General features: G+C 43.8%; 13 non-coding genes across 13 annotated transcripts; all 13 read left to right on the top strand.

Annotated features, from left to right (window-relative positions):
- The first annotated feature begins 2,656 nt into the window (after positions 1-2,656).
- trnay-gua (transfer RNA tyrosine (anticodon GUA)) lies at positions 2,657-2,743 on the top strand. The gene is given in 2 exon segments: positions 2,657-2,693; positions 2,708-2,743. It is a non-coding gene; the product is annotated as a tRNA-Tyr (tRNA).
- A 7,220-nt stretch (positions 2,744-9,963) lies between these two features.
- trnay-gua (transfer RNA tyrosine (anticodon GUA)) lies at positions 9,964-10,050 on the top strand. The gene is given in 2 exon segments: positions 9,964-10,000; positions 10,015-10,050. It is a non-coding gene; the product is annotated as a tRNA-Tyr (tRNA).
- Positions 10,051-11,319: 1,269 nt separating this feature from the next.
- Positions 11,320-11,406, top strand: trnay-gua (transfer RNA tyrosine (anticodon GUA)). Its single transcript is given in 2 exon segments — positions 11,320-11,356; positions 11,371-11,406. It is a non-coding gene; the product is annotated as a tRNA-Tyr (tRNA).
- Positions 11,407-12,675: 1,269 nt separating this feature from the next.
- On the top strand, positions 12,676-12,762 carry trnay-gua (transfer RNA tyrosine (anticodon GUA)). The gene is given in 2 exon segments: positions 12,676-12,712; positions 12,727-12,762. It is a non-coding gene; the product is annotated as a tRNA-Tyr (tRNA).
- A 1,919-nt stretch (positions 12,763-14,681) lies between these two features.
- Positions 14,682-14,768, top strand: trnay-gua (transfer RNA tyrosine (anticodon GUA)). Its single transcript is given in 2 exon segments — positions 14,682-14,718; positions 14,733-14,768. It is a non-coding gene; the product is annotated as a tRNA-Tyr (tRNA).
- Positions 14,769-15,359: 591 nt separating this feature from the next.
- Positions 15,360-15,446, top strand: trnay-gua (transfer RNA tyrosine (anticodon GUA)). The gene is given in 2 exon segments: positions 15,360-15,396; positions 15,411-15,446. It is a non-coding gene; the product is annotated as a tRNA-Tyr (tRNA).
- A 1,269-nt stretch (positions 15,447-16,715) lies between these two features.
- On the top strand, positions 16,716-16,802 carry trnay-gua (transfer RNA tyrosine (anticodon GUA)). The gene is given in 2 exon segments: positions 16,716-16,752; positions 16,767-16,802. It is a non-coding gene; the product is annotated as a tRNA-Tyr (tRNA).
- Positions 16,803-17,389: 587 nt separating this feature from the next.
- trnay-gua (transfer RNA tyrosine (anticodon GUA)) lies at positions 17,390-17,476 on the top strand. Its single transcript is given in 2 exon segments — positions 17,390-17,426; positions 17,441-17,476. It is a non-coding gene; the product is annotated as a tRNA-Tyr (tRNA).
- Positions 17,477-19,419: 1,943 nt separating this feature from the next.
- Positions 19,420-19,506, top strand: trnay-gua (transfer RNA tyrosine (anticodon GUA)). The gene is given in 2 exon segments: positions 19,420-19,456; positions 19,471-19,506. It is a non-coding gene; the product is annotated as a tRNA-Tyr (tRNA).
- Positions 19,507-20,097: 591 nt separating this feature from the next.
- Positions 20,098-20,184, top strand: trnay-gua (transfer RNA tyrosine (anticodon GUA)). The gene is given in 2 exon segments: positions 20,098-20,134; positions 20,149-20,184. It is a non-coding gene; the product is annotated as a tRNA-Tyr (tRNA).
- A 1,938-nt stretch (positions 20,185-22,122) lies between these two features.
- trnay-gua (transfer RNA tyrosine (anticodon GUA)) lies at positions 22,123-22,209 on the top strand. Its single transcript is given in 2 exon segments — positions 22,123-22,159; positions 22,174-22,209. It is a non-coding gene; the product is annotated as a tRNA-Tyr (tRNA).
- A 589-nt stretch (positions 22,210-22,798) lies between these two features.
- trnay-gua (transfer RNA tyrosine (anticodon GUA)) lies at positions 22,799-22,885 on the top strand. The gene is given in 2 exon segments: positions 22,799-22,835; positions 22,850-22,885. It is a non-coding gene; the product is annotated as a tRNA-Tyr (tRNA).
- A 2,623-nt stretch (positions 22,886-25,508) lies between these two features.
- Positions 25,509-25,595, top strand: trnay-gua (transfer RNA tyrosine (anticodon GUA)). The gene is given in 2 exon segments: positions 25,509-25,545; positions 25,560-25,595. It is a non-coding gene; the product is annotated as a tRNA-Tyr (tRNA).
- The last annotated feature ends 403 nt before the right edge of the window (positions 25,596-25,998 follow it).

Here is a 25,998-nt window from a genome sequence, read left to right as displayed (position 1 = left end):
CCACCAAACTCAGCAGATTAATTTCTTAAAGGGAACATATGCTTCTGCCAAACCTCTGACCATCTAGGTCACATATGTCAGAGTCAAGGCCCGCGGGCCACATCCGGCCCGCAAGAAGGTTTTTTACGGCCCCTGGGATGATCTTGATTTATTATTAGAACCGGCCCGCAGCAAGCCGGCAGCCCGCAGATCTTTTACACGCACCAATACTACATTTCCCACAATGCAAAGGTGACGCACCGAGCAGTAGGCTGCTTCATTTCAATATTTATTGGCACAGCAGTCGTCAGCATCACAGTAAAATTAACTTTCAGATACCCATCAAAAATGGCAAAACGGAAGGTGGATACTGAGAACCGGGGGTTTCAAACAAGGTGGGAGTCGGAGTATATGTTCACGAAGGTAGCTGGAAAACCTGTGTGTCTTCTGTGTGGAGAAAGTGTGGCGGTACTGAAAGAGTATAATCTGAGACGACATTATGAAACGAAACACGCGGACACACACGCGGACGCAACTGTCAAGGCCAGTTTTATTTTGGCAGAAGAGATCGCTAAATCAGCCCGGCCATTTACGGAGGGGGATTTCATCAAAAACTGCATGATTAAAGTTTGTGACGAAGTTTGCCCAGAAAAAAGGCAACTCTTTTTAAATGTGAGTCTGAGCAGAAACACCATTGCCGAGAGAGTAGACCAGTTGTCCATCAATCTAAAAGAGCAGCTTGTGAAAAAGGGAAAAGATTTTATTGCATATTCCTTGGCTGTGGATGAGAGCACCGACATTTCTGACATTGCCCAGTTGTCAATTTTCATCCGCGGAGTGGACTCCAACCTAAGCGTGACAGAGGAGTTTTTGGCTTTACGTCCTATGCATGGCACAACTACGGGGCATGATTTGTATGAAGAGGTGTCAAGATGTGTAAATGAGATGGAGCTGCCTTGGGAAAAACTCGTGGGTTTGACAACCGACGGAGCACCTGCGATGTGTGGACACAGGAGCGGACTGGTGGCGAAGATACGGGAAAAGATGCAAGAGGAAAACGCGACAGGTGAGCTGACAGCTTATCATTGTATCATACACCAGGAAGCGTTGTGCGGTAAAGCCTTGAAAATGGAGCATGTAATGAGCATCATCACGCGCACAGTTAACTTTATCAGAGCCAAAGGTTTGAATCACCGCCAGTTCAAGGCATTTCTGACGGAGTTAGAAACGGAGCATGGTGATTTGCCTTATCACACAGAGGTGCGATGGCTAAGCCAGGGAAAGGTGCTTCAAAGATGTTTCGAGCTTCGTGAGGAGATTTGTCTGTTCTTGGACAGCAAAGGGAAAGACACAACACAACTCCGAGACGAAATGTTTCTGTGTGAAATGGCTTTTCTGTGTGACATTACGAGTCATCTGAATGCAATAAACTTGCAGCTGCAGGGTCGGGATCGTGTCATCTCTGATATGTACAGTACAGTGAAGGCATTTAAAACCAAACTGACTCTGTGGGAGACGCAGATGCGGAAAGAAAATTTGAGCCACTTTCCCAGCTGCCAGACCATGAAAGAGAAGCTCTCTACCAGTGCGTTCCCGAGCACACAGTTGGCTGATAAAATAGGTATGCTTGCCGCTGACTTTCGACGCCGATTTGCTGACTTTGAAGCACAAAAAAGCAGGTTGGAACTGCTCGGTAACCCATTTGCTGTTGACGTGGAAAGCTCACCACCAAACCTCCAAATGGAGTTGATTGACCTCCAATGCAATGATGCACTGAGGGCAAAATATGCGGCAGTGGGTGCTGCGGAGTTCGCCCGTTTCCTCCCCGGCACAATGCCCCAGCTGCGCATCCAGGCTGCTCAAACGTTGTCTATGTTTGGCAGCACATACCTGTGTGAACAACTGTTTTCTTTGATGAACCTGAACAAAACATCACACAGAAGTCGACTTACTGCTGAACACCTCCACTCAATTCTGAGGATTTCTTCAGCTCAGAGCCTTACCCCGAACATTGATGAACTTGTGGAAAAGATGGGACACCACCAAGTATCACCCTCAACCTCAAACAAGTGAACATTACTGTGCAATCACATATTTAGAGTTTTTACTCAGTTCAAGTTTAAAAGTTAAAATTTAATATTTGTTTTCACTGCATGTTACTTCTCCTTAAACAAAGTGTTGTTTTTGATTAATAGATTTTTGCACTTTATTTTTTTGTATTTCAATCCAATTATATTTTAAAAATATTTCAGTTGAGTGGATGATAGAAAATTGCTATTATTGTTTTTTCTTTGAAGTAAATTTAGCCCACTTTTGCTAAAATAGAAAATATAGTCTACTGATGGTGCCTTGAATACCGGTTTCTTTCATTTAATGTTCATGTTATGGGGATATTTATATAAAGGAAATTTGTCTTTTGTGTCTGTTGAAAATTAAAGATTACTGACAGAGCCATAAGAAAATATTGCTTTATTTATCTGATCATATTGTAATATATTTGTTAGGTTTTCAGTAGGTTCAATTAGGTTCACTAGACTATATGCGTCATTTAAAATTTTTTCAATGAACATTCGAACAGTCCGGCCCTCGTCTTGTAGCTGATTTTTTTATTTGGCCCTCCGTCCATTTGACTTTGACACCCCTGATCTAGGTGATGGCGTTTGACTACATATTTTAACCTTCGATAGCTCAGTTGGTAGAGCGGAGGACTGTAGGTGAAATTGCTGTAATCCTTAGGTCGCTGGTTCAAATCCGGCTCGAAGGATTGTACTTTTTCTTGTGGCTTACGGCAACTTTTTGACAGCAGTGAACCATGACATGTGCTTGACAAAAAAATATCTTTCCCTGAGAGAAGAAATCTTCACTTGTTGACCTTTGATAGGAATGTTGGTAGAGCAGCAGAGAGTTCTCGAGATTGCAACAGTCCTTAGGTCGCTGATTCAGAAGAGTATAACTTTTTCTGCAGTTGTGCCAAGTTTTTGACTTATGCCTAGTGTTGCCCCAAAAGCAAGTCATTCCCTGAGCGGGAATCAAACCCAGGCAGCGGTGGTAAAAGAACCGAATCCTAACCACTAGACCAACAGGGAGATAGAAAAATACATTTTGCAAGCTAGGGGGCTAAACAGCGATTTTATTCCTCGGCTCACTTTTTATCTATTCCCAAATGCAACTACTTGCAATCTAAGGGGATGTAGCTCAGAGGAATAGAGCATTAGTTGAACGTACGAAGACCTGGGGGCAATCCTTAGCAGCTCCAAGAAACCACCAAACTCAGCAGATTAATTTCTTAAAGGGAACATATGCTGCTGCCAAACCTCTGACCATCTAGGTGATGGCGTTTGACTACATATTTTAACCTTCGATAGCTCAGTTGGTAGAGCGGAGGACTGTAGGTGAAATTGCTGTAATCCTTAGGTCGCTGGTTCAAATCTGGCTCGAAGGATTGTACTTTTTCTTGTGGCTTACGCCAACTTTTTGACAGCAGTGTACCATGACATGTGCTTGACAAAAAAATATCTTTCCCTGAGAGAAGAAATCTTCACTTGTTGACCTTTGATAGGAATGTTGGTAGAGCAGCAGAGAGTTCTCGAGATTGCAACAGTCCTTAGGTCGCTGATTCAGAAGAGTATAACTTTTTCTGCAGTTGTGCCAAGTTTTTGACTTATGCCTAGTGTTGCCCCAAAAGCAAGTCATTCCCTGAGCGGGAATCAAACCCAGGCAGCGGTGGTAAAAGAACCGAATCCTAACCACTAGACCAACAGGGAGATTGAAAAATACATTTTGCAAGCTAGGGGGCTAAACAGCGATTTTATTCCTCGGCTCACTTTTTATCTATTCCCAAATGCAACTACTTGCAATCTAAGGGGATGTAGCTCAGAGGAATAGAGCATTAGTTGAACGTACGAAGACCTGGGGGCAATCCTTAGCAGCTCCAAGAAACCACCAAACTGAGCAGATTAATTTCTTAAAGGGAACATATGCTGCTGCCAAACCTCTGACCATCTAGGTGATGGCGTTTGACTACATATTTTAACCTTCGATAGCTCAGTTGGTAGAGCGGAGGACTGTAGGTGAAATTGCTGTAATCCTTAGGTCGCTGGTTCAAATCTGGCTCGAAGGATTGTACTTTTTCTTGTGGCTTACGCCAACTTTTTGACAGCAGTGTACCATGACATGTGCTTGACAAAAAATATCTTTCCCTGAGAGAAGAAATCTTCACTTGTTGACCTTTGATAGGAATGTTGGTAGAGCAGCAGAGAGTTCTCGAGATTGCAACAGTCCTTAGGTCGCTGATTCAGAAGAGTATAACTTTTTCTGCAGTTGTGCCAAGTTTTTGACTTATGCCTAGTGTTGCCCCAAAAGCAAGTCATTCCCTGAGCGGGAATCAAACCCAGGCAGCGGTGGTAAAAGAACCGAATCCTAACCACTAGACCAACAGGGAGATTGAAAAATACATTTTGCAAGCTAGGGGGCTAAACAGCGATTTTATTTCTCGGCTCACTTTTTATCTATTCCCAAATGCAACTACTTGCAATCTAAGGGGATGTAGCTCAGAGGAATAGAGCATTAGTTGAACGTACGAAGACCTGGGGGCAATCCTTAGCAGCTCCAAGAAACCACCAAACTCAGCAGATTAATTTCTTAAAGGGAACATATGCTGCTGCCAAACCTCTGACCATCTAGGTGATGGCGTTTGACTACATATTTTAACCTTCGATAGCTCAGTTGGTAGAGCGGAGGACTGTAGGTGAAATTGCTGTAATCCTTAGGTCGCTGGTTCAAATCTGGCTCGAAGGATTGTACTTTTTTTTGTGGCTTACGCCAACTTTTTGACAGCAGTGTACCATGACATGTGCTTGACAAAAAAATATATTTCCCTGAGAGAAGAAATCTGCACTTGTTGACCTTTGATAGGAATGTTGGTAGAGCAGCAGAGAGTTCTCGAGATTGCAACAGTCCGTATGTCGCTGACTCAGAAGAGTATAACTTATTCTGCAGTTGTTCCAAGTTTTTGACTTATGCCTAGTGTTTACCCAAAAGCAAGTCATTCCCTGAGCGGGAATCAAACCCAGGCAGCGGTGGTAAAAGAACCGAATCCTAACCACTAGACCAACAGGGAGATTGAAAAATACATTTTGCAAGCTAGGGGGCTAAACAGCGATTTTATTCCTCGGCTCACTTTTTATCTATTCCCAAATGCAACTACTTGCAATCTAAGGGGATGTAGCTCAGAGGAATAGAGCATTAGTTGAACGTACGAAGACCTGGGGGCAATCCTTAGCAGCTCCAAGAAACCACCAAACTCAGCAGATTAATTTCTTAAAGGGAACATATGCTGCTGCCAAACCTCTGACCATCTAGGTGATGGCGTTTGACTACATATTTTAACCTTCGATAGCTCAGTTGGTAGAGCGGAGGACTGTAGGTGAAATTGCTGTAATCCTTAGGTCGCTGGTTCAAATCTGGCTCGAAGGATTGTACTTTTTTTTGTGGCTTACGCCAACTTTTTGACAGCAGTGTACCATGACATGTGCTTGACAAAAAAATATATTTCCCTGAGAGAAGAAATCTGCACTTGTTGACCTTTGATAGGAATGTTGGTAGAGCAGCAGAGAGTTCTCGAGATTGCAACAGTCCGTATGTCGCTGACTCAGAAGAGTATAACTTTTTCTGCAGTTGTGCCAAGTTTTTGACTTATGCCTAGTGTTGCCCCAAAAGCAAGTCATTCCCTGAGCGGGAATCAAACCCAGGCAGCGGTGGTAAAAGAACCGAATCCTAACCACTAGACCAACAGGGAGATTGAAAAATACATTTTGCAAGCTAGGGGGCTAAACAGCGATTTTATTTCTCGGCTCACTTTTTATCTATTCCCAAATGCAACTACTTGCAATCTAAGGGGATGTAGCTCAGAGGAATAGAGCATTAGTTGAACGTACGAAGACCTGGGGGCAATCCTTAGCAGCTCCAAGAAACCACCAAACTCAGCAGATTAATTTCTTAAAGGGAACATATGCTGCTGCCAAACCTCTGACCATCTAGGTGATGGCGTTTGACTACATATTTTAACCTTCGATAGCTCAGTTGGTAGAGCGGAGGACTGTAGGTGAAATTGCTGTAATCCTTAGGTCGCTGGTTCAAATCTGGCTCGAAGGATTGTACTTTTTTTTGTGGCTTACGCCAACTTTTTGACAGCAGTGTACCATGACATGTGCTTGACAAAAAAATATATTTCCCTGAGAGAAGAAATCTGCACTTGTTGACCTTTGATATGAATGTTGGTAGAGCAGCAGAGAGTTCTCGAGATTGCAACAGTCCGTATGTCGCTGACTCAGAAGAGTATAACTTATTCTGCAGTTGTTCCAAGTTTTTGACTTATGCCTAGTGTTTACCCAAAAGCAAGTCATTCCCTGAGCGGGAATCAAACCCAGGCCGCGGTGGTAAAAGAACCGAATCCTTACCACTAGACCAACAGGGAGAGAGAAAAATACATTTCGCAAGCTAGGGGGCTAAACAGCGATTTTATTCCTCGGCTCACTTTTTATCTATTCCCAAATGCAACTACTTGCAATCTAAGGGGATGTAGCTCAGAGGACTAGAGCATTAGTTGAACGTACGAAGACCTGGGGGCAATCCTTAGCAGCTCCAAGAAACCACCAAACTCAGCAGATTAATTTCTTAAAGGGAACATATGCTGCTGCCAAACCTCTGACCATCTAGGTGATGGCGTTTGACTACATATTTTAACCTTCGATAGCTCAGTTGGTAGAGCGGAGGACTGTAGGTGAAATTGCTGTAATCCTTAGGTCGCTGGTTCAAATCTGGCTCGAAGGATTGTACTTTTTCTTGTGGCTTACGCCAACTTTTTGACAGCAGTGTACCATGACATGTGCTTGACAAAAAAATATATTTCCCTGAGAGAAGAAATCTTCACTTGTTGACCTTTGATAGGAATGTTGGTAGAGCAGCAGAGAGTTCTCGAGATTGCAACAGTCCTTAGGTCGCTGATTCAGAAGAGTATAACTTTTTCTGCAGTTGTGCCAAGTTTTTGACTTATGCCTAGTGTTTCCCCAAAAGCAAGTCATTCCCTGAGCGGGAATCAAACCCAGGCCGCGGTGGTAAAAGAACCGAATCCTAACCACTAGACCAACAGGGAGAGAGAAAAATACATTTCGCAAGCTAGGGGGCTAAACAGCGATTTTATTCCTCGGCTCACTTTTTGTCTATTCCCAAATGCAACTACTTGCAATCTAAGGGGATGTAGCTCAGAGGAATAGAGCATTAGTTGAACGTACGAAGACCTGGGGGCAATCCTTAGCAGCTCCAAGAAACCACCAAACTCAGCAGATTAATTTCTTAAAGGGAACATATGCTTCTGCCAAACCTCTGACCATCTAGGTCACATATGTCAGAGTCAAGGCCCGCGGGCCACATCCGGCCCGCAAGAAGGTTTTTTACGGCCCCTGGGATGATCTTGATTTATTATTAGAACCGGCCCGCAGCAAGCCGGCAGCCCGCAGATCTTTTACACGCACCAATACTACATTTCCCACAATGCAAAGGTGACGCACCGAGCAGTAGGCTGCTTAATTTCAATATTTATTGGCACAGCAGTCGTCAGCATCACAGTAAAATTAACTTTCAGATACCCATCAAAAATGGCAAAACGGAAGGTGGATACTGAGAACCGGGGGTTTCAAACAAGGTGGGAGTCGGAGTATATGTTCACGAAGGTAGCTGGAAAACCTGTGTGTCTTCTGTGTGGAGAAAGTGTGGCGGTACTGAAAGAGTATAATCTGAGACGACATTATGAAACGAAACACGCGGACACACACGCGGACGCAACTGTCAAGGCCAGTTTTATTTTGGCAGAAGAGATCGCTAAATCAGCCCGGCCATTTACGGAGGGGGATTTCATCAAAAACTGCATGATTAAAGTTTGTGACGAAGTTTGCCCAGAAAAAAGGCAACTCTTTTTAAATGTGAGTCTGAGCAGAAACACCATTGCCGAGAGAGTAGACCAGTTGTCCATCAATCTAAAAGAGCAGCTTGTGAAAAAGGGAAAAGATTTTATTGCATATTCCTTGGCTGTGGATGAGAGCACCGACATTTCTGACATTGCCCAGTTGTCAATTTTCATCCGCGGAGTGGACTCCAACCTAAGCGTGACAGAGGAGTTTTTGGCTTTACGTCCTATGCATGGCACAACTACGGGGCATGATTTGTATGAAGAGGTGTCAAGATGTGTAAATGAGATGGAGCTGCCTTGGGAAAAACTCGTGGGTTTGACAACCGACGGAGCACCTGCGATGTGTGGACACAGGAGCGGACTGGTGGCGAAGATACGGGAAAAGATGCAAGAGGAAAACGCGACAGGTGAGCTGACAGCTTATCATTGTATCATACACCAGGAAGCGTTGTGCGGTAAAGCCTTGAAAATGGAGCATGTAATGAGCATCATCACGCGCACAGTTAACTTTATCAGAGCCAAAGGTTTGAATCACCGCCAGTTCAAGGCATTTCTGACGGAGTTAGAAACGGAGCATGGTGATTTGCCTTATCACACAGAGGTGCGATGGCTAAGCCAGGGAAAGGTGCTTCAAAGATGTTTCGAGCTTCGTGAGGAGATTTGTCTGTTCTTGGACAGCAAAGGGAAAGACACAACACAACTCCGAGACGAAATGTTTCTGTGTGAAATGGCTTTTCTGTGTGACATTACGAGTCATCTGAATGCAATAAACTTGCAGCTGCAGGGTCGGGATCGTGTCATCTCTGATATGTACAGTACAGTGAAGGCATTTAAAACCAAACTGACTCTGTGGGAGACGCAGATGCGGAAAGAAAATTTGAGCCACTTTCCCAGCTGCCAGACCATGAAAGAGAAGCTCTCTACCAGTGCGTTCCCGAGCACACAGTTGGCTGATAAAATAGGTATGCTTGCCGCTGACTTTCGACGCCGATTTGCTGACTTTGAAGCACAAAAAAGCAGGTTGGAACTGCTCGGTAACCCATTTGCTGTTGACGTGGAAAGCTCACCACCAAACCTCCAAATGGAGTTGATTGACCTCCAATGCAATGATGCACTGAGGGCAAAATATGCGGCAGTGGGTGCTGCGGAGTTCGCCCGTTTCCTCCCCGGCACAATGCCCCAGCTGCGCATCCAGGCTGCTCAAACGTTGTCTATGTTTGGCAGCACATACCTGTGTGAACAACTGTTTTCTTTGATGAACCTGAACAAAACATCACACAGAAGTCGACTTACTGCTGAACACCTCCACTCAATTCTGAGGATTTCTTCAGCTCAGAGCCTTACCCCGAACATTGATGAACTTGTGGAAAAGATGGGACACCACCAAGTATCACCCTCAACCTCAAACAAGTGAACATTACTGTGCAATCACATATTTAGAGTTTTTACTCAGTTCAAGTTTAAAAGTTAAAATTTAATATTTGTTTTCACTGCATGTTACTTCTCCTTAAACAAAGTGTTGTTTTTGATTAATAGATTTTTGCACTTTATTTTTTTGTATTTCAATCCAATTATATTTTAAAAATATTTCAGTTGAGTGGATGATAGAAAATTGCTATTATTGTTTTTTCTTTGAAGTAAATTTAGCCCACTTTTGCTAAAATAGAAAATATAGTCTACTGATGGTGCCTTGAATACCGGTTTCTTTCATTTAATGTTCATGTTATGGGGATATTTATATAAAGGAAATTTGTCTTTTGTGTCTGTTGAAAATTAAAGATTACTGACAGAGCCATAAGAAAATATTGCTTTATTTATCTGATCATATTGTAATATATTTGTTAGGTTTTCAGTAGGTTCAATTAGGTTCACTAGACTATATGCGTCATTTAAAATTTTTTCAATGAACATTCGAACAGTCCGGCCCTCGTCTTGTAGCTGATTTTTTTATTTGGCCCTCCGTCCATTTGACTTTGACACCCCTGATCTAGGTGATGGCGTTTGACTACATATTTTAACCTTCGATAGCTCAGTTGGTAGAGCGGAGGACTGTAGGTGAAATTGCTGTAATCCTTAGGTCGCTGGTTCAAATCCGGCTCGAAGGATTGTACTTTTTCTTGTGGCTTACGGCAACTTTTTGACAGCAGTGAACCATGACATGTGCTTGACAAAAAAATATCTTTCCCTGAGAGAAGAAATCTTCACTTGTTGACCTTTGATAGGAATGTTGGTAGAGCAGCAGAGAGTTCTCGAGATTGCAACAGTCCTTAGGTCGCTGATTCAGAAGAGTATAACTTTTTCTGCAGTTGTGCCAAGTTTTTGACTTATGCCTAGTGTTGCCCCAAAAGCAAGTCATTCCCTGAGCGGGAATCAAACCCAGGCAGCGGTGGTAAAAGAACCGAATCCTAACCACTAGACCAACAGGGAGATTGAAAAATACATTTTGCAAGCTAGGGGGCTAAACAGCGATTTTATTCCTCGGCTCACTTTTTATCTATTCCCAAATGCAACTACTTGCAATCTAAGGGGATGTAGCTCAGAGGAATAGAGCATTAGTTGAACGTACGAAGACCTGGGGGCAATCCTTAGCAGCTCCAAGAAACCACCAAACTCAGCAGATTAATTTCTTAAAGGGAACATATGCTGCTGCCAAACCTCTGACCATCTAGGTGATGGCGTTTGACTACATATTTTAACCTTCGATAGCTCAGTTGGTAGAGCGGAGGACTGTAGGTGAAATTGCTGTAATCCTTAGGTCGCTGGTTCAAATCTGGCTCGAAGGATTGTACTTTTTCTTGTGGCTTACGCCAACTTTTTGACAGCAGTGTACCATGACATGTGCTTGACAAAAAAATATCTTTCCCTGAGAGAAGAAATCTTCACTTGTTGACCTTTGATAGGAATGTTGGTAGAGCAGCAGAGAGTTCTCGAGATTGCAACAGTCCTTAGGTCGCTGATTCAGAAGAGTATAACTTTTTCTGCAGTTGTGCCAAGTTTTTGACTTATGCCTAGTGTTGCCCCAAAAGCAAGTCATTCCCTGAGCGGGAATCAAACCCAGGCAGCGGTGGTAAAAGAACCGAATCCTAACCACTAGACCAACAGGGAGAGAGAAAAATACATTTTGCAAGCTAGGGGGCTAAACAGCGATTTTATTCCTCGGCTCACTTTTTGTCTATTCCCAAATGCAACTACTTGCAATCTAAGGGGATGTAGCTCAGAGGAATAGAGCATTAGTTGAACGTACGAAGACCTGGGGGCAATCCTTAGCAGCTCCAAGAAACCACCAAACTCAGCAGATTAATTTCTTAAAGGGAACATATGCTGCTGCCAAACCTCTGACCATCTAGGTGATGGCGTTTGACTACATATTTTAACCTTCGATAGCTCAGTTGGTAGAGCGGAGGACTGTAGGTGAAATTGCTGTAATCCTTAGGTCGCTGGTTCAAATCCGGCTCGAAGGATTGTACTGTTTCCTGTGGCTTACGCCAACTTTTTGACAGCAGTGAACCATGACATGTGCTTGACAAAAAAATATCTTTCCCTGAGAGAAGAAATCTTCACTTGTTGACCTTTGATAGGAATGTTGGTAGAGCAGCAGAGAGTTCTCGAGATTTCAACAGTCCTTAGGTCGCTGATTCAGAAGAGTATAACTTTTTCTGCAGTTGTGCCAAGTTTTTGACTTATGCCTAGTGTTGCCCCAAAAGCAAGTCATTCCCTGAGCGGGAATCAAACCCAGGTAGCGGTGGTAAAAGAACCGAATCCTAACCACTAGACCAACAGGGAGATTGAAAAATACATTTTGCAAGCTAGGGGGCTAAACAGCGATTTTATTCCTCGGCTCACTTTTTATCTATTCCCAAATGCAACTACTTGCAATCTAAGGGGATGTAGCTCAGAGGAATAGAGCATTAGTTGAACGTACGAAGACCTGGGGGCAATCCTTAGCAGCTCCAAGAAACCACCAAACTCAGCAGATTCATTTCTTAAAGGGAACATATGCTGCTGCCAAACCTCTGACCATCTAGGTGATGGCGTTTGACTACATATTTTAAACTTCGATAGCTCAGTTGGTAGAGCGGAGGACTGTAGGTGAAATTGCTGTAATCCTTAGGTCGCTGGTTCAAATCTGGCTCGAAGGATTGTACTTTTTCTTGTGGCTTACGCCAACTTTTTGACAGCAGTGTACCATGACATGTGCTTGACAAAAAAATATATTTCCCTGAGAGAAGAAATCTTCACTTGTTGACCTTTGATAGGAATGTTGGTAGAGCAGCAGAGAGTTCTCGAGATTGCAACAGTCCGTATGTCGCTGACTCAGAAGAGTATAACTTATTCTGCAGTTGTTCCAAGTTTTTGACTTATGCCTAGTGTTTACCCAAAAGCAAGTCATTCCCTGAGCGGGAATCAAACCCAGGCCGCGGTGGTAAAAGAACCGAATCCTAACCACTAGACCAACAGGGAGAGAGAAAAATACATTTCGCAAGCTAGGGGGCTAAACAGCGATTTTATTCCTCGGCTCACTTTTTGTCTATTCCCAAATGCAACTACTTGCAATCTAAGGGGATGTAGCTCAGAGGAATAGAGCATTAGTTGAACGTACGAAGACCTGGGGGCAATCCTTAGCAGCTCCAAGAAACCACCAAACTCAGCAGATTAATTTCTTAAAGGGAACATATGCTGCTGCCAAACCTCTGACCATCTAGGTGATGGCGTTTGACTACATTTTTTATCCTTCGATAGCTCAGTTGGTAGAGCGGAGGACTGTAGGTGAAATTGCTGTAATCCTTAGGTCGCTGGTTCAAATCCGGCTCGAAGGATTGTACTTTTTCTTGTGGCTTACGGCAACTTTTTGACAGCAGTGAACCATGACATGTGCTTGACAAAAAAATATCTTTCCCTGAGAGAAGAAATCTTCACTTGTTGACCTTTGATAGGAATGTTGGTAGAGCAGCAGAGAGTTCTCGAGATTTCAACAGTCCTTAGGTCGCTGATTCAGAAGAGTATAACTTTTTCTGCAGTTGTGCCAAGTTTTTGACTTATGCCTAGTGTTGCCCCAAAAGCAAGTCATTCCCTGAGCGGGAATCAAACCCAGGCAGCGGTGGTAAAAGAACCGAATCCTAACCACTAGACCAACAGGGAGATTGAAAAATACATTTTGCAAGCTAGGGGGCTAAACAGCGATTTTATTCCTCGGCTCACTTTTTATCTATTCCCAAATGCAACTACTTGCAATCTAAGGGGATGTAGCTCAGAGGAATAGAGCATTAGTTGAACGTACGAAGACCTGGGGGCAATCCTTAGCAGCTCCAAGAAACCACCAAACTCAGCAGATTAATTTCTTAAAGGGAACATATGCTGCTGCCAAACCTCTGACCATCTAGGTGATGGCGTTTGACTACATATTTTAACCTTCGATAGCTCAGTTGGTAGAGCGGAGGACTGTAGGTGAAATTGCTGTAATCCTTAGGTCGCTGGTTCAAATCTTGCTCGAAGGATTGTACTTTTTCTTGTGGCTTACGCCAACTTTTTGACAGCAGTGTACCATGACATGTGCTTGACAAAAAAATATATTTCCCTGAGAGAAGAAATCTTCACTTGTTGACCTTTGATAGGAATGTTGGTAGAGCAGCAGAGAGTTCTCGAGATTGCAACAGTCCGTATGTCGCTGACTCAGAAGAGTATAACTTATTCTGCAGTTGTTCCAAGTTTTTGACTTATGCCTAGTGTTGCCCCAAAAGCAAGTCATTCCCTGAGCGGGAATCAAACCCAGGCTGCGGTGGTAAAAGAACCGAATCCTAACCACTAGACCAACAGGGAGAGAGAAAAATACATTTCGCAAGCTAGGGGGCTAAACAGCGATTTTATTCCTCGGCTCACTTTTTGTCTATTCCCAAATGCAACTACTTGCAATCTAAGGGGATGTAGCTCAGAGGAATAGAGCATTAGTTGAACGTACGAAGACCTGGGGGCAATCCTCAGCAGCTCCAAGAAACCACCAAACTCAGCAGATTAATTTCTTAAAGGGAACATATGCTTCTGCCAAACCTCTGACCATCTAGGTGATGGTGTTTGACTACATTTTTTATCCTTCGATAGCTCAGTTGGTAGAGCGGAGGACTGTAGGTGAAATTGCTTTAATCCTTAGGTCGCTTGTTCAAATCCGGCTCGAAGGATTGTACTTTTTCTTGTGCCTTACGCCAACTTTTTGACAGCAGTGTACCATGACATGTGCTTGACAAAAAAATATTTTTCTCTGAGAGAAGAAATCTTCACTTGTTGACCTTTGATAGGAATGTTGGTAGAGCAGCAGAGAGTTCTCGAGATTGCAACAGTCCTTTGGTCGCTGATTCAGAAGAGTATAACTTTTTCTGCAGTTGTGCCAAGTTTTTGACTTATGCCTAGTGTTTCCCCAAAAGCAAGTCATTCCCTGAGCGGGAATCAAACCCAGGCCGCGGTGGTAAAAGAACCGAATCCTTACCACTAGACCAACAGGGAGAGAGAAAAATACATTTCGCAAGCTAGGGGGCTAAACAGCGATTTTATTCCTCGGCTCACTTTTTGTCTATTTCCAAATGCAACTACTTGCAATCTAAGGGGATGTAGCTCAAAGACCTGGGGGCAATCCTTAGCAGCTCCAAGAAACCACCAAACTCAGCAGATTAATTTCTTAAAGGGAACATATGCTTCTGCCAAACCTCTGACCATCTAGGTGATGGCGTTTGACTACATTTTTTATCCTTCGATAGCTCAGTTGGTAGAGCGGAGGACTGTAGGTGAAATTGCTGTAATCCTTAGGTCGCTGGTTCAAATCCGGCTCGAAGGATTGTACTTTTTCTTGTGGCTTACGCCAACTTTTTGACAGCAGTGTACCATGACATGTGCTTGACAAAAAAAAATATTTCCCTGAGAGAAGAAATCTTCACTTGTTGACCTTTGATAGGAATGTTGGTAGAGCAGCAGAGAGTTCTCGAGATTGCGACAGTCCGTATGTCGCTGACTCAGAAGAGTATAACTTATTCTGCAGTTGTTCCAAGTTTTTGATTTATGCCTAGTGTTTACCCAAAAGCAAGACATTCCCTGAGCGGGAATCAAACCCAGGCCGCGGTGGTAAAAGAACCGAATCCTTACCACTAGACCAACAGGGAGAGAGAAAAATACATTTCGCAAGCTAGGGGGCTAAACAGCGATTTTATTCCTCGGCTCACTTTTTGTCTATTCCCAAATGCAACTACTTGCAATCTAAGGGGATGTAGCTCAGAGGAATAGAGCATTAGTTGAACGTACGAAGACCTGGGGGCAATCCTTAGCAGCTCCAAGAAACCACCAAACTCAGCAGATTAATTTCTTAAAGGGAACATATGCTTCTGCCAAACCTCTGACCATCTAGGTGATGGCGTTTGACTACATTTTTTATCCTTCGATAGCTCAGTTGGTAGAGCGGAGGACTGTAGTTGAAATTGCTGTAATCCTTAGGTCGCTGGTTCAAATCCGGCTCGAAGGATTGTACTTTTTCTTGTGGCTTACGCCAACTTATTGACAGCAGTGTACCATGACATGTGCTTGACAAAAAAATATCTTTCCCTGAGAGAAGAAATCTTCACTTGTTGACCTTTGATAGGAATGTTGGTAGAGCAGCAGAGAGTTCTCGAGATTGCAACAGTCCTTAGGTCGCTGACTCAGAAGAGTATAACTTTTTCTGCAGTTGTGCCAAGTTTTTGACATATGCCTAGTGTTTCCCCAAAAGCAAGTCATTCCCTGAGCGGGAATCAAACCCAGGCCGCGGTGGTAATAGAACTGAATCCTAACCACTAGACCAACAGGGAGAGAGAAAAATACTTTTTGCAAGCTAGGGGGCTAAACAGCGATTTTATTCCTCGGCTCACTTTTTGTCTTTTTCCAAATGCAACTACTTGCAATCTAAGGGGATGTAGCTCAGAGGAATAGAGCATTAGTTGAACGTACGAAGACCTGGGGGCAATCCTTAGCAGCTCCAAGAAACCACCAAACTCAGCAGATTAATTTCTTAAAGGGAACATATGCTTCTGCCAAACCTCTGACCATCTAGGTGATGGCGTTTGAATACATTTTTTATCCTACGATAGCTCAGTTGGAAGAGCGGAGGACTGTAGGTGAAGTTGCTGTAATCTTTAGGTCGCTGGTTCAAATCCGGCTCAAAGGATTGTACTTTTTCTTGTGGCTTACGCCAACTTATTGACAGCAGTGTACCATGACATGTGCTTGACAAAAAAATATCTTTCCCTGAGAGAAGAAATCTTCACTTGTTGACCTTTGATAGGAATGTTGGTAGAGCAGCAGAGAGTTCTCGAGATTGCAACAGTCCGTATGTCGCTGACTCAGAAGAGTATAACTTTTTCTGCAGTTGTGCCAAGTTTTTGACTTATGCCTAGTGTTTCCCCAAAAGCAAGTCATTCCCTGAGCGGGAATCAAACCCAGGCAGCGGTGGTAAAAGAACCGAATCCTAACCACTAGACCAACAGGGAGAGAGAAAAATACATTTTGCAAGCTAGGGGGCTAAACAGCGATTTTATTCCTCGGCTCACTTTTTGTCTATTCCCAAATGCAACTACTTGCAATCTAAGGGGGTGTAGCTCAGAGGAATAGAGCATTAGTTGAACGTACGAAGACGTGGGGGCAATCCTCAGCAGCTCCAAGACACCACCAAACTCAGCAGATTAATTTCTTAAAGGGAACATATGCTTCTGCCAAACCTCTGACCATCTAGGTAATGGCGTTTGGCTACGTTCGTCACCCTTCGATAGCTCAGTTGGTAGAGCGGAGGACTGTAGGTGAAATTGCTGTAATCCTTAGGTCGCTGGTTCAAATCCAGCTCGAAGGATTGTACTTTTTCTTGTGGCTTACGCCAACTTTTTGACAGCAGTGTACCATGACATGTGCTTGACAAAAAAATATCTTTCCCTGAGAGAAGAAATCTTCACTTGTTGACCTTTGATAGGAATGTTGGTAGAGGAGAGAGTTCTCGAGATTGCAACAGTCCGTATGTCGCTGACTGAGAAGAGTATAACTTCTCTGCAGTTGTTCCAAGTTTTTGACTTATGCCTAGTGTTTACCCAAAAGCAAGTCATTCCCTGAGCGGGAATCAAACCCAGGCCGCGGTGGTAAAAGAACCGAATCCTAACCACTAGACCAACAGGGAGAGAGAAAAATACATTTCGCAAGCTAAGGGGCTAAACTGCGATTTTATTCCTCGGCTCACTTTTTGTCTATTCCCAAATGCAACTACTTGCAATCTAAGGGGGTGTAGCTCAGAGGAATAGAGCATTAGTTGAACGTACGAAGACGTGGGGGCAATCCTCAGCAGCTCCAAGACACCACCAAACTCAGCAGATTAATTTCTTAAAGGGAACATATGCTTCTGCCAAACCTCTGACCATCTAGGTAATGGCGTTTGGCTACGTTCGTCACCCTTCGATAGCTCAGTTGGTAGAGCGGAGGACTGTAGGTGAAATTGCTGTAATCCTTAGGTCGCTGGTTCAAATCCAGCTCGAAGGATTGTACTTTTTCTTGTGGCTTACGCCAACTTTTTGACAGCAGTGTACCATGACATGTGCTTGACAAAAAAATATCTTTCCCTGAGAGAAGAAATCTTCACTTGTTGACCTTTGATAGGAATGTTGGTAGAGGAGAGAGTTCTCGAGATTGCAACAGTCCGTATGTCGCTGACTGAGAAGAGTATAACTTCTCTGCAGTTGTTCCAAGTTTTTGACTTATGCCTAGTGTTTACCCAAAAGCAAGTCATTCCCTGAGCGGGAATCAAACCCAGGCCGCGGTGGTAAAAGAACCGAATCCTAACCACTAGACCAACAGGGAGAGAGAAAAATACATTTCGCAAGCTAAGGGGCTAAACTGCGATTTTATTCCTCGGCTCACTTTTTGTCTATTCCCAAATGCAACTACTTGCAATCTAAGGGGATGTAGCTCAGAGGAATAGAGCATTAGTTGAACGTACGAAGACCTGGGGGCAATCCTCAGCAGCTCCAAGAAACCACCAAACTCAGCAGATTAATTTCTTAAAGGGAACATATGCTTCTGCCAAACCTCTGACCATCTAGGTGATGGCGTTTGACTACATTTTTTATCCTTAGATAGCTCAGTTGGTAGAACGGAGGACTGTAGGTGAAATTGCTGTAATCCTTAAGTCGCTGGTTCAAATCCGGCTCGAAGGATTGTGCTTTTTCTTGTGGCTTACGCCAACTTTTTGACAGCAATGCACCTTGACATGTGCTTGACAAAAAAAGATCTTTCCCTGAGAGAAGAAATCTTCACTTGTTGACCTTTGATAGGAATGTTGGTAGAGCAGCAGAGAGTTCTCGAGATTGCAACAGTCCGTATGTCGCTGACTCAGAAGAGTATAACTTTTTCTGCAGTTGTGCCAAGTTTTTGACTTATGCCTAGTGTTTCCCCAAAAGCAAGTCATTCCCTGAGCGGGAATCAAACCCAGGCAGCGGTGGTAAAAGAACCGAATCCTAACCACTAGACCAACAGGGAGAGAGAAAAATACATTTTGCAAGCTAGGGGGCTAAACAGCGATTTTATTCCTCGGCTCACTTTTTGTCTTTTTCCAAATGCAACTACTTGCAATCTAAGGGGATGTAGCTCAGAGGAATAGAGCATTAGTTGAACGTACGAAGACCTGGGGGCAATCCTTAGCAGCTCCAAGAAACCACCAAACTCAGCAGATTAATTTCTTAAAGGGAACATATGCTTCTGCCAAACCTCTGACCATCTAGGTGATGGCGTTTGAATACATTCTTTATCCTTCGATAGGTCAGTTGGTAGAGCGGTGGACTGTAGGTGAAATTGCTGTAATCCTTAGGTCGCTGGTTCAAATCCGGCTCGAAGGATTGTACTTTTTCTTGTGGCTTACGGCAACTTTTTGACAGCAGTGTACCATGACATGTGCTTGACAAAAAAATATCTTTCCCTGATCGAAGAAATCTTCACTTGTTGACATTTGATAGGAATGTTGGTAGAGCAGCAGAGAGTTCTCGAGATTGCTACAGTCCTTAGGTCGCTGACTCAGAAGAGTATAACTTTTTCTGCAGTTGTGCCAAGTTTTTGACTTATGCCTAGTGTTTCCCCAAAAGCAAGTCATTCCCTGAGCGGGAATCAAACCCAGGCCGCGGTGGTAAAAGAACCGAATCCTAACCACTAGACCAACAGGGAGAGAGAAAAATACATTTCGCAAGCTAAGGGGCTAAACAGCGATTTTATTCCTCGGCTCACTTTTTGTCTATTCCCAAATGCAACTACTTGCAATCTAAGGGGATGTAGCTCAGAGGAATAGAGCATTAGTTGAACGTACGAAGACCTGGGGGCAATCCTCAGCAGCTCCAAGACACCACCAAACTCAGCAGAATAATTTCTTAAAGGGAACATATGCTTCTGCCAAACCTCTGACCATCTAGGTAATGGCGTTTGGCTACGTTCGTCACCCTTCGATAGCTCAGTTGGTAGAGCGGAGGACTGTAGGTGAAATTGCTGTAATCCTTAGGTCGCTGGTTCAAATCCGGCTCGAAGGATTGTACTTTTTCTTGTGGCTTACGCCAACTTTTTGACAGCAGTGTACCATGACATGTGCTTGACAAAAAAATACATTTCCCTGAGAGAAGAAATCTTCACTTGTTGACCTTTGATAGGAATGTTGGTAGAGCAGCAGAGAGTTCTCGAGATTGCAACAGTCCTTAGGTCGCTGACTCAGAAGAGTATAACTTTTTCTGCAGTTGTGCCAAGTTTTTGACTTATGCCTAGTGTTTCCCCAAAAGCAAGTCATTCCCTGAGCGGGAATCAAACCCAGGCCGCGGTGGTAAAAGAACCGAATCCTAACCACTAGACCAACAGGGAGAGAGATAAATACATTTCGCAAGCTAAGGGGCTAAACAGCGATTTTATTCCTCGGCTCACTTTTTGTCTATTTCCAAATGCAACTACTTGCAATCTAAGGGGGTGTAGCTCAGAGGAATAGAGCATTAGTTGAACGTACGAAGACGTGGGGGCAATCCTCAGCAGCTCCAAGACACCACCAAACTCAGCAGATTAATTTCTTAAAGGGAACATATGCTTCTGCCAAACCTCTGACCATCTAGGTAATGGCGTTTGGCTACGTTCGTCACCCTTCGATAGCTCAGTTGGTAGAGCGGAGGACTGTAGGTGAAATTGCTGTAATCCTTAGGTCGCTGGTTCAAATCCAGCTCGAAGGATTGTACTTTTTCTTGTGGCTTACGCCAACTTTTTGACAGCAGTGTACCATGACATGTGCTTGACAAAAAAATATCTTTCCCTGAGAGAAGAAATCTTCACTTGTTGACCTTTGATAGGAATGTTGGTAGAGGAGAGAGTTCTCGAGATTGCAACAGTCCGTATGTCGCTGACTGAGAAGAGTATAACTTCTCTGCAGTTGTTCCAAGTTTTTGACTTATGCCTAGTGTTTACCCAAAAGCAAGTCATTCCCTGAGCGGGAATCAAACCCAGGCCGCGGTGGTAAAAGAACCGAATCCTAACCACTAGACCAACAGGGAGAGAGAAAAATACATTTCGCAAGCTAAGGGGCTAAACTGCGATTTTATTCCTCGGCTCACTTTTTGTCTATTCCCAAATGCAACTACTTGCAATCTAAGGGGGTGTAGCTCAGAGGAATAGAGCATTAGTTGAACGTACGAAGACGTGGGGGCAATCCTCAGCAGCTCCAAGACACCACCAAACTCAGCAGATTAATTTCTTAAAGGGAACATATGCTTCTGCCAAACCTCTGACCATCTAGGTGATGGCGTTTGGCTACATTTTTTATCCTTAGATAGCTCAGTTGGTAGAACGGAGGACTGTAGGTGAAATTGCTGTAATCCTTAAGTCGCTGGTTCAAATCCGGCTCGAAGGATTGTGCTTTTTCTTGTGGCTTACGCCAACTTTTTGACAGCAATGCACCTTGACATGTGCTTGACAAAAAAAGATCTTTCCCTGAGAGAAGAAATCTTCAGTTGTTGACCTATGGTAGGAATGTTGGTAGAGCACAAGAGAGTTCTCGAGATTGGAACAGTCCTTAGGTCGCTGACTCAGAAGAGTATAACTTTTTCTGCAGTTGTGCCAAGTTTTTGACTTATGCCTAGTGTTTCCCCAAAAGCAAGTCATTCCCTGAGCGGGAATCAAACCCAGGCCGCGGTGGTAAAATAACCAAATCCTAACCACTAGACCAACAGGGAGAGAGAACAAGACATTTCGCAGTGAGGGGGCTAAACAGCGATTTATTCCTTGGCTCACTTTTTGTCTATTCCCAAATGCAACTACTTGCAATCTAAGGGGATGTAGCTCAGAGGAATAGAGCATTAGTTGAACGTACGAAGACCTGGGGGCAATCCTCAGCAGCTCCAAGACACCACCAAACTCAGCAGATTAAATTCTTAAAGGGAACATATGCTTCTGCCGAACCTCTGACCATCTAGGTGATGGCGTTTGATTAAATTTGTCGCCTTTTGATAGCTCAGTTGGTAGAGCGGAGGACTGTAGATGAAATTGCTGTAATCCTTAGGTCGCTGGTTCAAATCCGTCTCGAAGGATTGTACATTTTCTTGTGGCTTACGCCAACTTTTTGACAGCAGTGCACCTTGACATGTGCTTGACAAAAATATCTTTCCCTGAGAGAACAAATCTTCACTTGTTGACCTTTGATAGGAATGTTGGTAGAGCACAAGAGAGTTCTCGAGATTGCAACAGTCCTTAGGTCGCTGACTCAGAAGAGTATAACTTTTTCTGCAGTTGTGCCAAGTTTTTGACTTATGCCTAGTGTTTCCCCAAAAGCAAGTCATTCCCTGAGCGGGAATCAAACCCAGGCCGCGGTGGTAAAAGAACCGATTCCTAACCACTAGACCAACAGGGAGAGAGAATAAGACATTTTGCAGTGAGGGGGCTAAAAAGCGAATTTATTCCTCGGCTCACTTTTTGTCTATTCCCAAATGCAACTACTTGCAATCTAAGGGGATGTAGCTCAGAGGAATAGAGCATTAGTTGAACGTACGAAGACCTGGGGGCAATCCTCAGCAGCTCCAAGACACCACCAAACTCAGCAGATTAAATTCTTAAAGGGAACATATGCTTCTGCCGAACCTCTGACCATCTAGGTGATGGCGTTTGAATACATTCGTCACCCTTCGATAGCTCAGTTGGTAGAGCGGAGGACTGTAGATGAAATTGCTGTAATCCTTAGGTCGCTGGTTCAAATCCGGCTCGAAGGATTGTACATTTTCTTGTGGCTTACGCCAACTTTTTGGCAGCAGTGCACCTTGACATGTGCTTGACAAAAAATATCTTTCCCTGAGAGAAGAAATCTTCACTTGTTGACCTTTGATAGGAATGTTGGTAGAGCACAAGAGAGTTCTCGAGATTGCAACAGTCCTTAGGTCGCTGACTCAGAAGAGTATAACTTTTTCTGCAGTTGTGCCAAGTTTTTGACTTATGCCTAGTGTTTCCCCAAAAGCAAGTCATTCCCTGAGCGGGAATCAAACCCAGGCCGCGGTGGTAAAAGAACCGATTCCTAACCACTAGACCAACAGGGAGAGAGAATAAGACATTTTGCAGTGAGGGGGCTAAAAAGCGATTTTATTCCTCGGCTCACTTTTTGTCTATTCCCAAATGCAACTACTTGCAATCTAAGGGGATGTAGCTCAGAGGAATAGAGCATTAGTTGAACGTACGAAGACCTGGGGGCAATCCTCAGCAGCTCCAAGACACCACCAAACTCAGCAGATTAAATTCTTAAAGGGAACATATGCTTCTGCCGAACCTCTGACCATCTAGGTGATGGCGTTTGAATACATTCGTCACCCTTCGATAGCTCAGTTGGTAGAGCGGAGGACTGTAGATGAAATTGCTGTAATCCTTAGGTCGCTGGTTCAAATCCGGCTCGAAGGATTGTACATTTTCTTGTGGCTTACGCCAACTTTTTGGCAGCAGTGCACCTTGACATGTGCTTGATAAAAAAAATATCTTTCCCTGAGAGAAGAAATCTTCACTTGTTGACCTATGATAGGAATGTTGGTAGAGCAGCAGAGAGTTCTCGAGATTGCAACAGTCCTTAGGTCGCTGATTCAGAAGAGTATAACTTTTTCTGCAGTTGTGCCAAGTTTTTGACTTATGCCTAGTGTTGCCCCAAAAGCAAGTCATTCCCTGAGCGGGAATCAAACCCAGGCAGCGGTGGTAAAAGAACCGAATCCTAACCACTAGACCAACAGGGAGATTGAAAAATACATTTTGCAAGCTAGGGGGCTAAACAGCGATTTTATTCCTCGGCTCACTTTTTATCTATTCCCAAATGCAACTACTTGCAATCTAAGGGGATGTAGCTCAGAGGAATAGAGCATTAGTTGAACGTACGAAGACCTGGGGGCAATCCTTAGCAGCTCCAAGAAACCACCAAACTCAGCAGATTAATTTCTTAAAGGGAACATATGCTGCTGCCAAACCTCTGACCATCTAGGTGATGGCGTTTGACTACATATTTTAACCTTCGATAGCTCAGTTGGTAGAGCGGAGGACTGTAGGTGAAATTGCTGTAATCCTTAGGTCGCTGGTTCAAATCTGGCTCGAAGGATTGTACTTTTTATTGTGGCTTACGCCAACTTTTTGACAGCAGTGTACCATGACATGTGCTTGACAAAAAAATATCTTTCCCTGAGAGAAGAAATCTTCACTTGTTGACCTTTGATAGGAATGTTGGTAGAGCAGCAGAGAGTTCTCGAGATTGCAACAGTCCTTAGGTCGCTGATTCAGAAGAGTATAACTTTTTCTGCAGTTGTGCCAAGTTTTTGACTTATGCCTAGTGTTGCCCCAAAAGCAAGTCATTCCCTGAGCGGGAATCAAACCCAGGCAGCGGTGGTAAAAGAACCGAATCCTAACCACTAGACCAACAGGGAGATTGAAAAATACATTTTGCAAGCTAGGGGGCTAAACAGCGATTTTATTCCTCGGCTCACTTTTTATCTATTCCCAAATGCAACTACTTGCAATCTAAGGGGATGTAGCTCAGAGGAATAGAGCATTAGTTGAACGTACGAAGACCTGGGGGCAATCCTTAGCAGCTCCAAGAAACCACCAAACTCAGCAGATTAATTTCTTAAAGGGAACATATGCTGCTGCCAAACCTCTGACCATCTAGGTGATGGCGTTTGACTACATTTTTTATCCTTCGATAGCTCAGTTGGTAGAGCGGAGGACTGTAGGTGAAATTGCTGTAATCCTTAGGTCGCTGGTTCAAATCTGGCTCGAAGGATTGTACTTTTTTTTGTGGCTTACGCCAACTTTTTGACAGCAGTGTACCATGACATGTGCTTGACAAAAAAATATATTTCCCTGAGAGAAGAAATCTTCACTTGTTGACCTTTGATAGGAATGTTGGTAGAGCAGCAGAGAGTTCTCGAGATTGCAACAGTCCTTAGGTCGCTGATTCAGAAGAGTATAACTTTTTCTGCAGTTGTGCCAAGTTTTTGACTTATGCCTAGTGTTTCCCCAAAAGCAAGTCATTCCCTGAGCGGGAATCAAACCCAGGCCGCGGTGGTAAAAGAACCGATTCCTAACCACTAGACCAACAGGGAGAGAGAATAAGACATTTTGCAGTGAGGGGGCTAAAAAGCGATTTTATTCCTCGGCTCACTTTTTGTCTATTCCCAAATGCAACTACTTGCAATCTAAGGGGATGTAGCTCAGAGGAATAGAGCATTAGTTGAACGTACGAAGACCTGGGGGCAATCCTCAGCAGCTCCAAGACACCACCAAACTCAGCAGATTAAATTCTTAAAGGGAACATATGCTTCTGCCGAACCTCTGACCATCTAGGTGATGGCGTTTGAATACATTCGTCACCTTTCGATAGCTCAGTTGGTAGAGCGGAGGACTGTAGATGAAATTGCTGTAATCCTTAGTTCGCTGGTTCAAATCCGGCTCGAAGGATTGTACATTTTCTTGTGGCTTACGCCAACTTTTTGACAGCAGTGCACCTTGACATGTGCTTGACAAAAAATATCTTTCCCTGAGAGAAGAAATCTTCACTTGTTGACCTTTGATAGGAATGTTGGTAGAGCACAAGAGAGTTCTCGAGATTGCAACAGTCCTTAGGTCGCTGACTCAGAAGAGTATAACTTTTTCTGCAGTTGTGCCAAGTTTTTGACTTATGCCTAGTGTTTCCCCAAAAGCAAGTCATTCCCTGAGCGGGAATCAAACCCAGGCCGCGGTGGTAAAAGAACCGATTCCTAACCACTAGACCAACAGGGAGAGAGAATAAGACATTTTGCAGTGAGGGGGCTAAAAAGTGAATTTATTCCTCGGCTCACTTTTTGTCTATTCCCAAATGCAACTACTTGCAATCTAAGGGGATGTAGCTCAGAGGAATAGAGCATTAGTTGAACGTACGAAGACCTGGGGGCAATCCTCAGCAGCTCCAAGACACCACCAAACTCAGCAGATTAAATTCTTAAAGGGAACATATGCTTCTGCCGAACCTCTGACCATCTAGGTGATGGCGTTTGAATACATTCGTCACCCTTCGATAGCTCAGTTGGTAGAGCGGAGGACTGTAGATGAAATTGCTGTAATCCTTAGGTCGCTGGTTCAAATCCGGCTCGAAGGATTGTACATTTTCTTGTGGCTTACGCCAACTTTTTGGCAGCAGTGCACCTTGACATGTGCTTGACAAAAAATATCTTTCCCTGAGAGAAGAAATCTTCACTTGTTGACCTTTGATAGGAATGTTGGTAGAGCACAAGAGAGTTCTCGAGATTGCAACAGTCCTTAGGTCGCTGACTCAGAAGAGTATAACTTTTTCTGCAGTTGTGCCAAGTTTTTGACTTATGCCTAGTGTTTCCCCAAAAGCAAGTCATTCCCTGAGCGGGAATCAAACCCAGGCCGCGGTGGTAAAAGAACCGATTCCTAACCACTAGACCAACAGGGAGAGAGAATAAGACATTTTGCAGTGAGGGGGCTAAAAAGCGATTTTATTCCTCGGCTCACTTTTTGTCTATTCCCAAATGCAA

Source organism: Oncorhynchus clarkii, unplaced genomic scaffold, assembly GCF_045791955.1.
Source record: "Oncorhynchus clarkii lewisi isolate Uvic-CL-2024 unplaced genomic scaffold, UVic_Ocla_1.0 unplaced_contig_1341_pilon_pilon, whole genome shotgun sequence".
In the NCBI taxonomy this organism is placed as follows: Eukaryota; Metazoa; Chordata; class Actinopteri; order Salmoniformes; family Salmonidae; genus Oncorhynchus; species Oncorhynchus clarkii.
This window is presented reverse-complemented; position numbering and strand designations above follow the sequence as displayed.